General features: G+C 38.5%; 1 protein-coding gene across 1 annotated transcript in view; it reads right to left on the bottom strand.

Moving 5' to 3' along the window:
• The window catches only part of LOC139462218 (xylosyl- and glucuronyltransferase LARGE1-like), a 472,136-nt gene that overhangs the window by 160,798 nt on the left and 298,817 nt on the right, over positions 1-12,521 (bottom strand). The gene's annotated exons all lie outside the window — the stretch shown is intronic.

Below are 12,521 nucleotides of genomic sequence, written 5' to 3' on the forward strand. Positions count from 1 at the left end.
ACAACTTCTTTATTACAATTAAGAGCGACGTTTCGGTGTAGGTTCTAACACCGTTATCAAGCCAATGATATACATAGTTACTTACTTACTTACTTTGGAGATTTAACGTGCGCTTTCCGACTGATGCGTATTTCGCACACGGGCCCGGTTAGGCCATTTAATGTGTTTCCGAAAGGGCCGAAAGTGGTGTGTGCAACCCAAGAGGGGGCTTTAGGGGTTGCTTATATAGAATTCGGGAATTTTGAGATTTGGAATAGATGCCGATGGGGTTGGGGAGTAGAACTAAGGGAGCTGGGTATGGTGGATGTTTGTTTGTTTATGTGATTTTGATTTGGTAGATTATAGTGTTTTTAGATGCGTTTTATTAGTTCCGTTTTGATTAAGAATACGCCTAAGGCCTTGAAGTTTTCTAGTTTATTTTGTGGGTTTAATATTGCTTCTAGAGTGAGAGCCTTGTTTAGATTGAGGGCGGTTTGTAATGCGGTTCGATGTGTTAGGTAGTGTGTGCAGTAGATGAGTGCGTGTTTTTTTCGGGTTTCTAGTTGTTTGTAGTGTGGGCAGTTACCTGTAGTATGTTTTTTAATTTTTTTAGATGGTTATTTAGGTTGGTGTGTCCTGTTTGGAGTTTAGTGATTACTCTGTCGATTTCTTTTGATGGATGGAGAATTTTTGGTTTTGTTAGTGGTTTGCTGAGTACTTTTTTGATTTGGCTATTTGAGTTTAGATAAAGGTTATGCCATTTTTTGGTGATTTTTTGCTTGTTTACGCCTTTAATTTCTTATTTTGAGACAGGTAAGTTTAAGCTTATTTCTGAGATTTTGAGGGATAGTTTAGCTGCCTTATCGGCGTTTTCATTACCGTATATTCCTACGTGGAAGGTTATTTGTTTGCCTGCCTTAGTTAGGTCGTTGGAGCTTTTAAGTATTTGATTTATTAATTTAGGTCGGTTTTTGGTATTTTTGTTTTGGAGGGCTTGCAGTCCACTTAGGGAGTCGGTAAGTATTATGATTTTTTTGGTGTTTTTTGGATTCTTGATTATTGAGGACTGAGGCCATGCCCATTAGTTCTCCCGTGAAAATTGTTGGTTGTTTGGGAGTCGGAAGGATTGTGTGGTTTTAGTTGGTTGTGTGGTATGGACTCCGAAACCTGTGTGTTTGGAGGTCGGATCTGAAGATCCGTCCGTGTAAATGTGTCACCAATTTGTCCAATTTTCGTGTATGTATGCTAGTGTGGTGGTTTTAGCTATGTCTGGGTAGGTTTGTTTATTTATTTTGCTAGCTAGTGTTTTGTCTATTTTAGGTATTTTAAGTTTAGGGGAGAAGATATTTGATTGTTTGCAGTTTTGTTTAAGATTTTTAATTTGGTGTTCATTTAGGTAGTTTGTTATTCTCTGGGATATTGGGGTAAGTAAGGGGAGTTTACGAGCATGGTTTTTGGGGCTGATATTTTGGTTTATTAAGTTTTGGATGAGAGGGTTTGATTGGGAGGCGGCCCAGAAATTTAAGCTTAGCTTAGTGGCATTTCTCCTGTTAAGGCCTGAAGTGAAGTGAAGTGAAGTGTAAGAGGTGCCTTGTTAGGTGCGTCTAATTAGCTTGAGAGCCGGATATTGTATTGAGTCAAGTTTTTTAGATAGAGAGGGGGTTCATGTTTTTATGTTTGAATACTATTCCTGTTGTTTTTTTCTGAGTTAAGGGAGAAGCCCCATTTGCCAGCCCATTGTTGTATTTTGTTAAGAGATTTTTGGAGTAAATTTTGGGCCATTTTAATGCTTTTAGTGCTGATCCAGAGGGCTCCATCATCCGCGAATTTGATGTGTTTACTTTAGGGGATAGGCCCTCGAATAGATCGTTTATCAGTATATTGAATAGGGTGGGGCTGAGGATACTGCCCTGGGGAGTGCCATTTTCTAGGGGACATTGGTCCGATAGTGTTTGGTCTATACCCACGGTTATTTTACGATTGTTTAGAAAGTCCTGGATGTAGTTTATTATCTGACCTCTGAGTCCTATTTTTTGAAGTTTTTGTATTAGCCCGTCGTGCCATACCATGTCGAAAGTTTTAGAGAAGTCTAAGAAGATGCCTGTGGTATATTGTTTATTTAGTTGTCCTGTCTTAATATCTTGTTCTAGTCGGGCGAGGTTATCTAGGGTTGAGCGGCCAGGAGTGAAACCGCTTTGATCTGGGTTTATGATGTTATTTTGGGTTAAGTAATGTTGTAATCTATTTTTAGCCATTGATTCCATTACTTTACATAAGTTTGAAGTTAGGGTTTATTAGGTTAATTAGGTTTATTAGGTTTAGATATACATAGTGTGGTTGACAAGTATCTATACAAGTAGGAGGCAATGTTTATGCAGTAGAGTAGATATTGTTATACTGGAGTAGGGAAGCCTGTTATGTACACACAAGGATAGCGATGACAATCATCGGTGAAGTCAGTGTAGAGAAGCCTGTTATGTACACACAAGGATAGTGATGACAATCATCAGTGAAGTCAGTGTAGAGAAGCCTGTTATGTACACACAAGGATAGTGATGACAATCATCAGTGAAGTCAGTATAGAGAAGCCTGTTATGTACACACAAGGATAGTGATGACAATCATCAGTGAAGTCAATATAGAGAAGCCTGTTGTGTACACACAAGGGTAGTGATGACAATCATCAGTGAAGTCAGTATAGAGAAGCCTGTTATGTACACACAAGGATAGTGATGACAATCATCGGTGAAGTCAGTATAGAGAAGCCTGTTATGTACACACAAGGATAGTGATGACAATCATCGGTGAAGTCAGTATAGAGAAGCCTGTTATGTACACACAAGGGTAGTGATGACAATTATCGGTGAAGTCAGTGTAGAGAAGCCTGTTGTGTACACACAAGGATAGTGATGACAATCATCAGTGAAGTCAGTATAGAGAAGCCTGTTATGTACACACAAGTTTAGTGATGACAATCATCGATGAAGTCTGTATAGTGAGGGCTGTTATGTACACACAAGTGAGTGAGTGAGTGAGTGAGTATGGTTTTACGCCGCTTTTAGCAATATTCCAGCAATATCACAGCGGGGGACACCAGAATTGGGGTTCACACATTGTACCCATGTCGGGAATCGAACCCAGGTCTTCGGCGTGACGAGCGAAGTACACACAAGGGTAGTGATGACAATCATCAGTGAAGTCAGTATAGAGAAGCCTGTTATGTACACACAAGGGTAGTGATGACAATCATCAGTGAAGTCAGTATAGAGAAGCCTGTTATATACACACAAGGGTAGTGATGACAATCATCGGTGAAGTCAGTATAGAGAAGCCTGTTATGTACACACAAGGGTAGTGATGACAATCATCAGTGAAGTCTGTGACATAAACAAAGGATTCAGCCAGTAATATAAACAACGGGATTATGGCTGATTGGGGTCTTTGATGAACAGAACATTCATGAAAAAGACTTCGGCTTCTGCCCCTCGTCTAACAGATACAATAAAAATATATATTGACAATGGAAGTAGGACACGATTTCATATTTACTGTATGCAGGATTTGATATATTTAGAAATGTATAACAGTTGTGTTTTACAACTTGCTGTAGCAGGCTAACTAGTTTTAATTCAGATGGCCTTTACCATCATAGTACATAGTAGTTATGTATATATTTTATGCTGATATCTTTATATTTGGGACCAATTAATAGAAAATGATACTCATCTTCCATTACGTTAACACTTCTAGCTTGACAATAATCACAGTATCTAAGAGCTTTGATAATGTTGTGATATCGTCCAACTTCTAATTTTAACTTGTGACTCGATATTCTAATCATTGTTACATATTTTCGTAGACCCCGTGGTAAAATATTGCGATATAGTTCATAACCAAAAGCTACTTTTAGATTTCTGTACAACATCAACTTTCTACTATTATTGAGGTCTGAGTTCCATTTTTGTATATGATTATCAATAAGTCTTTTTTTAAACAAAGAGACAAATAACAGGATTTACAGTTGATGGTACGCCGGGGGTATGTAATAGCCTTGGTCACGGTTGATTGACGGGGCACGTTTTGATGTTGGTTTTTTTTGCTGGTAAATTATGCTAAACCATCTTACCACGTGGTATTTATATGTCTTAGCTAGCATCGGGAGGGTAAGATCGCTGTGTGCCCGGAAGGGTTAAATATGAACTCTAGTCGGTCCTGACCTCGTTAATCTGGACTGCGCTGATACGGACACCATTCAGTCCGCATAATTATTAATCTGGAAGTCTTGTAACCGGTACTGCTCCCCGTTTTTTCAATACTGAAAATACTGACTTATTTCGTACTAAGAAGTGTATCGATTTTAGTTGATAATGATATTTTTAACTTGACTTCAATGTTTAACACCGAACTCTGGGCACTTGCGATGTTTCGATATACCGTTCATTAAGTCGTTAAACCCCCAAATAGTATTTATTTTAATTTTAAAATTCACCTGTCTATAAGTTTATATAAATATTATTTCTTTCGTATTTTGTCCTCAACGTTTGCAAAGGTTCTTTCTGATGTTTAATCAAGATAATTTAACAATATGTAAGTAAAGCAATTAACTGCCTCATAGATGATATTAATGCAGTACTTGTGTGCGAAAAGAGAAATATGATACGTCACGAAAATAATTTAAATTTAAATATTTATCACGTCTCATGTTGCCATGGTGTCCAAAACAGAAGCATTTATTATTCCATTTCCCTTCTTGTATAAAGATGGTGATAACGCTTATCATATATATCAAGGCATTGGAGAATAGATATTTCGAAATTTGTAGCCATCCTACGTTGATTTTAAGCTATGCTTCATCTCATGTGGAGGCTGGCTCCCTGTGGCCGACGGCTTGGTTTTGAAGTTCTGGCAGTGAATATCTGACTACGAACTTGCATAGTTTTAGCTTTATGTATCCACCAACCCTGAATTTTGACAACTGTGGAACAAACTTAACATTTTGAGGACAGTCAATTATGTTTACTTCTGTTGTATATTTAACAAAATTATAGTGTCACAGGTGTACGTTTAGGCATAGATTTTAGGCCCATAAACGCAATGTTTGTTTGTGTGTCGTTTAACGCCGCACTCAGCAATATTCCAGCTATATGACGGCGGTCTGTAAATAATCGAGTCTGGACCAGACAATCGAGTGATTGGCATCATGAGCATTGATCCACTCAATTGTAATACGATGACATGCATCAACCAAGTAAGCGAGCCTGACCTCCCGGTCCCGTTAATCGCCTTACACGGCAATCATGGGTTGCTGAAGACCTATTCTGCCCTGGATCTTCACGGGTCCGTGAAATGGTTTAAGTGAGTGAGTATTTATGGTTTTACGCTCCTTTTAGCAATATTCCAGCAATATCACGACGGGGGACATCAGAAATGGGCTTCACACATTGTACCCATGTTGGGAATTGAACCCGGATCTTCGGCGTGACGAGCTATAACCACTGGGCTAGTGATTGAATAGCTTCCCACCCGATCTCGTGCGGAGGTAGACTCAGTCGGTCGAGGGTTCAAATTATGCTTCAGCATGACTGCGAAGACGATTCTAAGTTCCAACAGGGTAGGAATAGGTAGTAGACAGCCCTGCCTTACTCAACTGTAGCTGGCGAAAGCTTCTGAGGACGAGCCGTCAAACCCAAGGTGCAATTTGCGTGAACATGCGAGAAAATCGAATTTAATGACTAAAAATGCAAAATGTCCGTATGAAATTCTGGTATAAAACATGAGCAGGATTGTACACGCTCACCACATGAAACCGTTTATAACAACGAACATGCCTCGACTAACCGCAGAGCAGAGGGAGGGAGCCATCGGTATGCTGGGAGCGATGCAGGAGCACGCTGCCAGGATCATGGGCTGCTTCAAGTGCACCATCGCCAGACTTGTCACACGTCACAGGCAAACTGTCAGGACTGCAGACCAGCCGCGGAGTGGAAGACCCTAGGTCACGACCCCACAGGAAGACCGGTATTTACGGGTGCTCCCCCTAAGGTCCAGGTTTCTAACTCATAACTGTGACGTCATCATCTGCAAACAGCTTTGGACATCCGGTCAGCAGAAGCAACCGTTGCTAGACGACTCCGCCTGTATGGTCTCCGTGCCTATCGACCCTTCAAGGGCATGAAGTTAACGTTTCTACACCGACGTCACAGACTGAGATGGGCCAGGACTGTAAAGCAGTGGCAGTAGAGAAATTGGCGAAGAGTGCTCTTCAGCGACGAGAGTAGGTGTCAGCTCTTCAAGTCTGATGGGTGGGTTCGACGACGACGTGGTTAACGGACGGCATGTTGTTGCGTCCAAGAAGTGGAGCCTTATGGAGGTGGTAGTGTCGTGGTTTGGGGTGGCATCTGCGTGAACCAGAAGACAAATCTGGTCATCATGGACGGAAATCTCACTGCTCGTCGTTACATTGAGGTTTGGCGGACCGTGTAGTGCCCTCCAGCAACGACACCCTCGGACAACGGTTTCTGTAGGACAACGCCGAGTCACAGCATGACCGTATTACAGTGACCAGCCAGATCACCCGACCTGTCGCCCATAGTGCACCTCTGGGACCAACTTGGATGCAGAATTCGGAAACGTCAACAGCCGCAACTGACGAGGGATGCCTTGGCAATCGTCCTGCAGGAAGAATGGCGTAGGATCCCTAATCTGGATATCAGGAGACTCGTGTAGTCAGGTCGACGTCGTGTTTGGGCCTGCATCGTAACTGAAGGGGGTTGCATCTGATACTGAGCCATGTATGTAGCACAGGACTTTATAAGAGATCGACGTCGATTCTGCGGGTGTGATCGAATACTGGACAATGCACCCAGCCTGATACTATGCACCCTGCAGAACTATAAAGACAAGGTTTTTGATCTTGTAATTTTCTTATAACCGTTTTTGAATAATTGTTTTTTTCTAATAGAACATCAACTGTTACTAAGTTTTTGCGTCTGTTTTGTTTTCGACCAGAAAATTGTTTAATGGCGTTTCTTTTGCCCTTTAGTTTATAATGGAAAGGACAAGGCATGGTCCACACCACCTGCATGAATAAGGAATTGGACAAACAATAGATATTGTTATAAAAGGTATTAGATATGTTCATAAGATAGGAACTTGACTTTGTTTATTTCATTTCAGTCCTAATAACAACACTATATGCAAATGTGCCAATATAGATCATTAAAAAGGGTTTGGGAGTCGTTTGTACACTAGCTAAACATAATCAAGTCTTGGATTCAAAGTGATTGTCATAGAAGATGTAGATTACAGCATTACAAAGATATATTATAAATATCCATCTTGGGTCAGGGACTTGCTCATACTTACAGAGCTCTTTTGTACTTGTACCAGATGATACTGTGTTTTTTAGGTGAAGAAGTGACTTGCCTTTGCATGTGTTTGTGACGGGTGTCACCGGAAGGGAAGAATAATTTTGCTCACCTTTTCGCAAACCCCTGGCATCATTACTATTTGATACTGCTTCATGAACACATGCTTGTGATATAATCGGAATGGTCGGAATCGTGCAATGGGGATTTCTTGTGGCAAAGGAAAGGTTCTGAAAAGTGATATGGGTTTTATATTATTAGTTTTCTAAACAACATATACACAGTTTTAGACTCTCTATTAAGCTTAGTGAAGATATTAATACCGTCACGGTTTGAACAAGAAAATATCTAACATGTCAAAGAATTATATAAATTTGTGGAGAAATAGACTTGTAAAACTTGCCAGATAGTGTATTATTACCTTTATGGCATTTGAACCACGCCCCAAACAAGAAATAATTCTTTTTGGAAATTTCAGAGATATTCTAACTCAATCTGATTATTGAAGATGGAACAGAGAATGGTGGGATGACCGAAATAATGTAAATGATAGAAATCTTCGAACTAACAGGTAATTTAAGACCCAAATGTTGTTGAATCTTATGTTTTAACTTTGAACGTTAGGGACCACCGTCGAATTTAAGCTTTGTTTAGATGTAGATCTGTACCCACTGAAATAGAAACAACACGTTTTAACAAACCACAACACATCTTCCAGATAGAATTTGTTTAAAACAGAATTATTCGAGATGGATGACCTTTTTTAAATATCATTTTCTTTGTACGAAGATTTAAAATAGGCACATTCTAAAATATGTATGTTGTTAAATCCTACCTTTACAAATCTGACTGATTTCGACCAACTTGTATTGATTCTAAATGTTAAATTTTTAATTATAAAATACATAAACGAAATCAATTATTTAATTCACTACATTATACTAACGCAATACGTATATTACCATGTATAATATTGTTTTGTGCAGGATGCAAAAAGTATCCTTCTTATGTTCTATGTATGCATGTAATTATTGTCTTATTGTTTCTTATAAGCCTTATGACTGGTCATTCCTTTTAAATTATATGTCCAGTTAGTGCATATAAACAGCTAATTATGTAATTTGCGACGCATATTCCTCTATTTAATTAGTACAGTATCAAACGTGATTTACGTGTTCATAGTAGCATTTACACGGCGAATGTCCTCATCCCTGAGAATTATTCCTGTGAATATTTATGTGTCATCTGTGATGTGTGAATTTAAGAAAACAAAGACGAGTGGGAGTTGTTTATCGTACAATAAAACAAAGCAGGGAGAAAAAGCATGAGGGGCCCGATTTGCCCGTTGCACCTGATGGAATCTATGTCGGCGGATAATCGAGACTGGTTATTCTCTGGCCTTGACGTTATATGTTACATTCAATTTGGCATTTTTGGCAACTCTGGGATACGACCCCACACTCATAGGTTTATGACACACCTAATATGTGTGTAACTCGGCATATCCCGAATGAGGCACGAAACAACAAAAAAGACAATACTTTCCTTTTACAATTAGTTAAATTCTAAAATGTTTTATCGTCCTAATACATAATCTCCATTAACCAACCTTCACCTGGGACGTATGTACCTGGGTATATGTATGGATAGGGTTATAAAGTAAACTGCCATATCCGATAAAGGACATCCGATAGGAACGACATCTAGGAATCATTGAATATTAATAGGGTATTGAACAAAAGATATTTAAGGCATGACCTTCAAAGACCAACTTGTCAAACCTCTCATTGCCCGCACACAATACACTTACAAAGGTGGTGGCCCAAAAGAAGCTTAAATATGTATGTGTAAAACTATCCTGATTCATTTTAGACTATTTTCACATTTGAAAATCCCTTATGAATCGCATATCAAGCAAATTGAAACTGAAAACCGAAATGTAAACGTTTTGTGTATAAAGGATCTGAAAGGAAAGCCCATGGCGATAAAAAAGTAACCATCACCACAAAAAGCAGGCCTATTGAAATTGGAAAAAAACACATTTTCACATTGACCTTTTTCAAGTCCTAATCTGCATAAAACTGAGGTTCGAATCAACCATGAAGTTACTTATCAAAATGTCATGTACAGAAAAAATAAGAATGACCAATGGACCTGATCTCCCTGATTCCTTAACCTTTGTATTTTACAATATAAATCCTCTCCTAATTGAAGCACAGTCTAATATTACATGGCATTCAGATATATATTTGTTTAAACATATGATGATGGTTGTTGAAACTACTATTATCAATTAAGTATCAAATCCAATTGCAAATTCTGTGCAAACTGACTGAACTGATCGGTGATGAGAGAGGGAGAGAGAGATTTTTTATTTCCTCCAGAAGTGAATCCGAAGATTATACATAATTAGTCAAACGTATTCACACAATCTCATATTACCTGTACATATATACAATACAAGACAGTAGCACCGGTGTCATGCTATTCATCATCAAGCAGAGGTTTTCAAAAGTGGTAGTTTCGTCTGCTTCAATGACCAAGCTTGTACCAACCCCGAACTTACCAAATAAAAGAGAGGAGGTCTGTTTGATTGACATACCTGGCTTTCTCAAACATCAACTTAATCCCTCGCTGTAAAGAATAGCCGAAGCGAATCCCATTGTCAACATAGAAATAAAACTAGCCAAAAGTTGCTTTCATTCCAAGTACAAAAGGTTAGATCAGATGACATAATCAAGGTGAGGCTTTCATGTAAGTACATAAGCAGAAAATATCAGTTTAACAGATTCCCATGTAACTATATCAATACATTGTGAGAAGTGAGTATCAGCGCAAAAGAAAAATGACAACATATCTTCTTCATCTTGTAATTCCAACTGAACATAGGTTCCAACATCAAGCAGATCAATGAAAGTTGAAACCAGTTCATTTCTTTCCTGCATCAGAGCTTCACAATGTAATATGATGTGATTATCATAATCAAAGGCATGCCTGTTACACAATAAACAGTCCCTGGAAGTTTTGTTTCGTGATGAAACTCTAACACAAAATTTTAAACTTGACCTCTGTTCTGGGTACAGATATAATAGTTGCCATAATATATGGTGAGTAAGCTTTGTGTGTATTAGCATGAAGCGTGAAAGACCTGTATTGACAGAAACTTTTCTGCGCCACATATTTTCTTCATATTCATAAATGGATTTATTAACCAGTTGCTTCCAGAGTCTCTTTGTAGGAAATACACCACAGCTTACATATGTACAAAGGTTGTTTCGTAGGTTATACTTGTTAAGAAGTGATAATAAATCTCCACATACTGATTTAGGAGTAGTTGGATTTGCAATGTATGCCAGAATAAGATGTTCAGCAAAATTGTTACAGGTTACGTTACATAAGCGGCCAAGCAGCTGAAGTTTACACTTGTCGATATAGCCAATCATTGTCCAATACTTTACTTTATTAAAAACAAAACAGGTAAAACAATACCAATTTCAATTGCGTGCTTCAGACAGAACAATTACCTGTCCTTTGCGATACAATGAGTAAGCTGGTTGCCCATATTATGCAATATGTGGGGAATTACATTTCATACATAACTATCGCACATTGCATGCAATGAGCTGATAATTGTTTGCACATTGCGTACATTGGGCAAACGGCCCGCCCTGTGAACGCAAAGGGCAGTTGCACAGATTGGGTGTAACATACATATGTATCAAAACAGCTGAACAGCTGAATAGGACAACTGAAGTCAAATTTGTAGCATTTAGTACCGCTACCAGGAGTCAAGTAAATTCCAGAAATATTTAATATCATAAGCACTGATTAAATTGAGGTTTCTGCCAACAAATAGATAAATCAAAATGTCTTGACTCTTCTTGAAATAGGACAGAAGATCGAAGTACGCTCTGTTGAGAAGGTTAATTGGGTTAACAGCCCGGCACGTTTTGGATCGGTTTCGTTAACAGTTGTATGAAGTATGAAATGACAAATATACGTACATGGAATCACAGTAAATGTTCCAAATTGGCTTTTAACAAGTGAACCAGACGTATTGGTTGATGAAAGGAAGTTTGGACAGACTGTGTTGCTTACAATCAAGCTTTCTGTGGAACAAAGTCACTTTAACGCTCTTATCGCTGAGAGAATCCCAGTTACGTTTTCAAAAGTGGTAGTTTTGTCTGCTTCAATGACCAAGCTTGTACCAACCCCGAACTTGCCAAATAAAAGAGAGGAGGTCAGTTTGATTGACATACCTGGCTTTCTCAAACATCAACTTAATCCCTCGCTGTAAAGAATAGCCGAAGCGAATCCCATATAGCAACACAGAAATAAAACTAGCCAAAAGCTGCTTTCATTCCGAGTTTCAAAAGTTCACTTCAAGAACGCACACTATTATTAATATGTTTTCAAAACACGTTTTATTTGTGAAACTTGATACGATTTTCAAAAAGCGGCATACAAATACAAATGGATAGTGAATAATTCAGGATTAAAAACATACTTTGTTTTTTTCGTCTGAAGGGAAATGATGCGGCAGCAGATGAGAAACACAAAAATAAGTAAGGACGCCCTAATACCAACACAGATCTATAAAACATCGGATAGCAATATCACTTCTTTGGAAGAATTCGTTTAAAAGAATATATATTTTAATGTTTCGCGTACAATTTCTTAAGTATATTTGAAGACCATGCGCTCGTATGTTTGGGCAGGATCTTGAAGTACACCAAGGAACAGGGAGATGCTCGAGGCTAGATGGAGAGTTCAGCTTCTCCAGATGCTCCTGTGCTTCATCGTCTGTGGCTGTACTCCAGACAGCGATGTACTACAGAAAATCGTGAGTACACAAAACTGTTCGTTGCACATGTTCAGAGAAATAGATATATTTAAAAGCAATGGCCGATAGGAATAACTTGTATGTTGAGATTTTCTTTTCCTTTCAACTTGTCGTACATTTTCCTTCAGTGCGGAATGAAAAACAAAATCAGACACTTCCAGAATAGCTTTATAAAAAAAAAAACCAGAACATTTACGAGGCATATCTGAATCTGAAATTATTTTTTAATTTGATATTTATAAAATGCATATTAAGATATAAAAAAAAGAGATGCGTTTATATTTCCATGCTTCTAGACATCACATCCGGATCATAAAAGCAGGACCGCAGTT

The sequence above is a fragment of the Haliotis cracherodii genome, unplaced genomic scaffold (genome assembly GCF_022045235.1).
Source record: "Haliotis cracherodii isolate W230 unplaced genomic scaffold, xgHalCrac1.p SCAF_15, whole genome shotgun sequence".
Lineage (NCBI taxonomy): Eukaryota > Metazoa > Mollusca > Gastropoda > Lepetellida > Haliotidae > Haliotis > Haliotis cracherodii.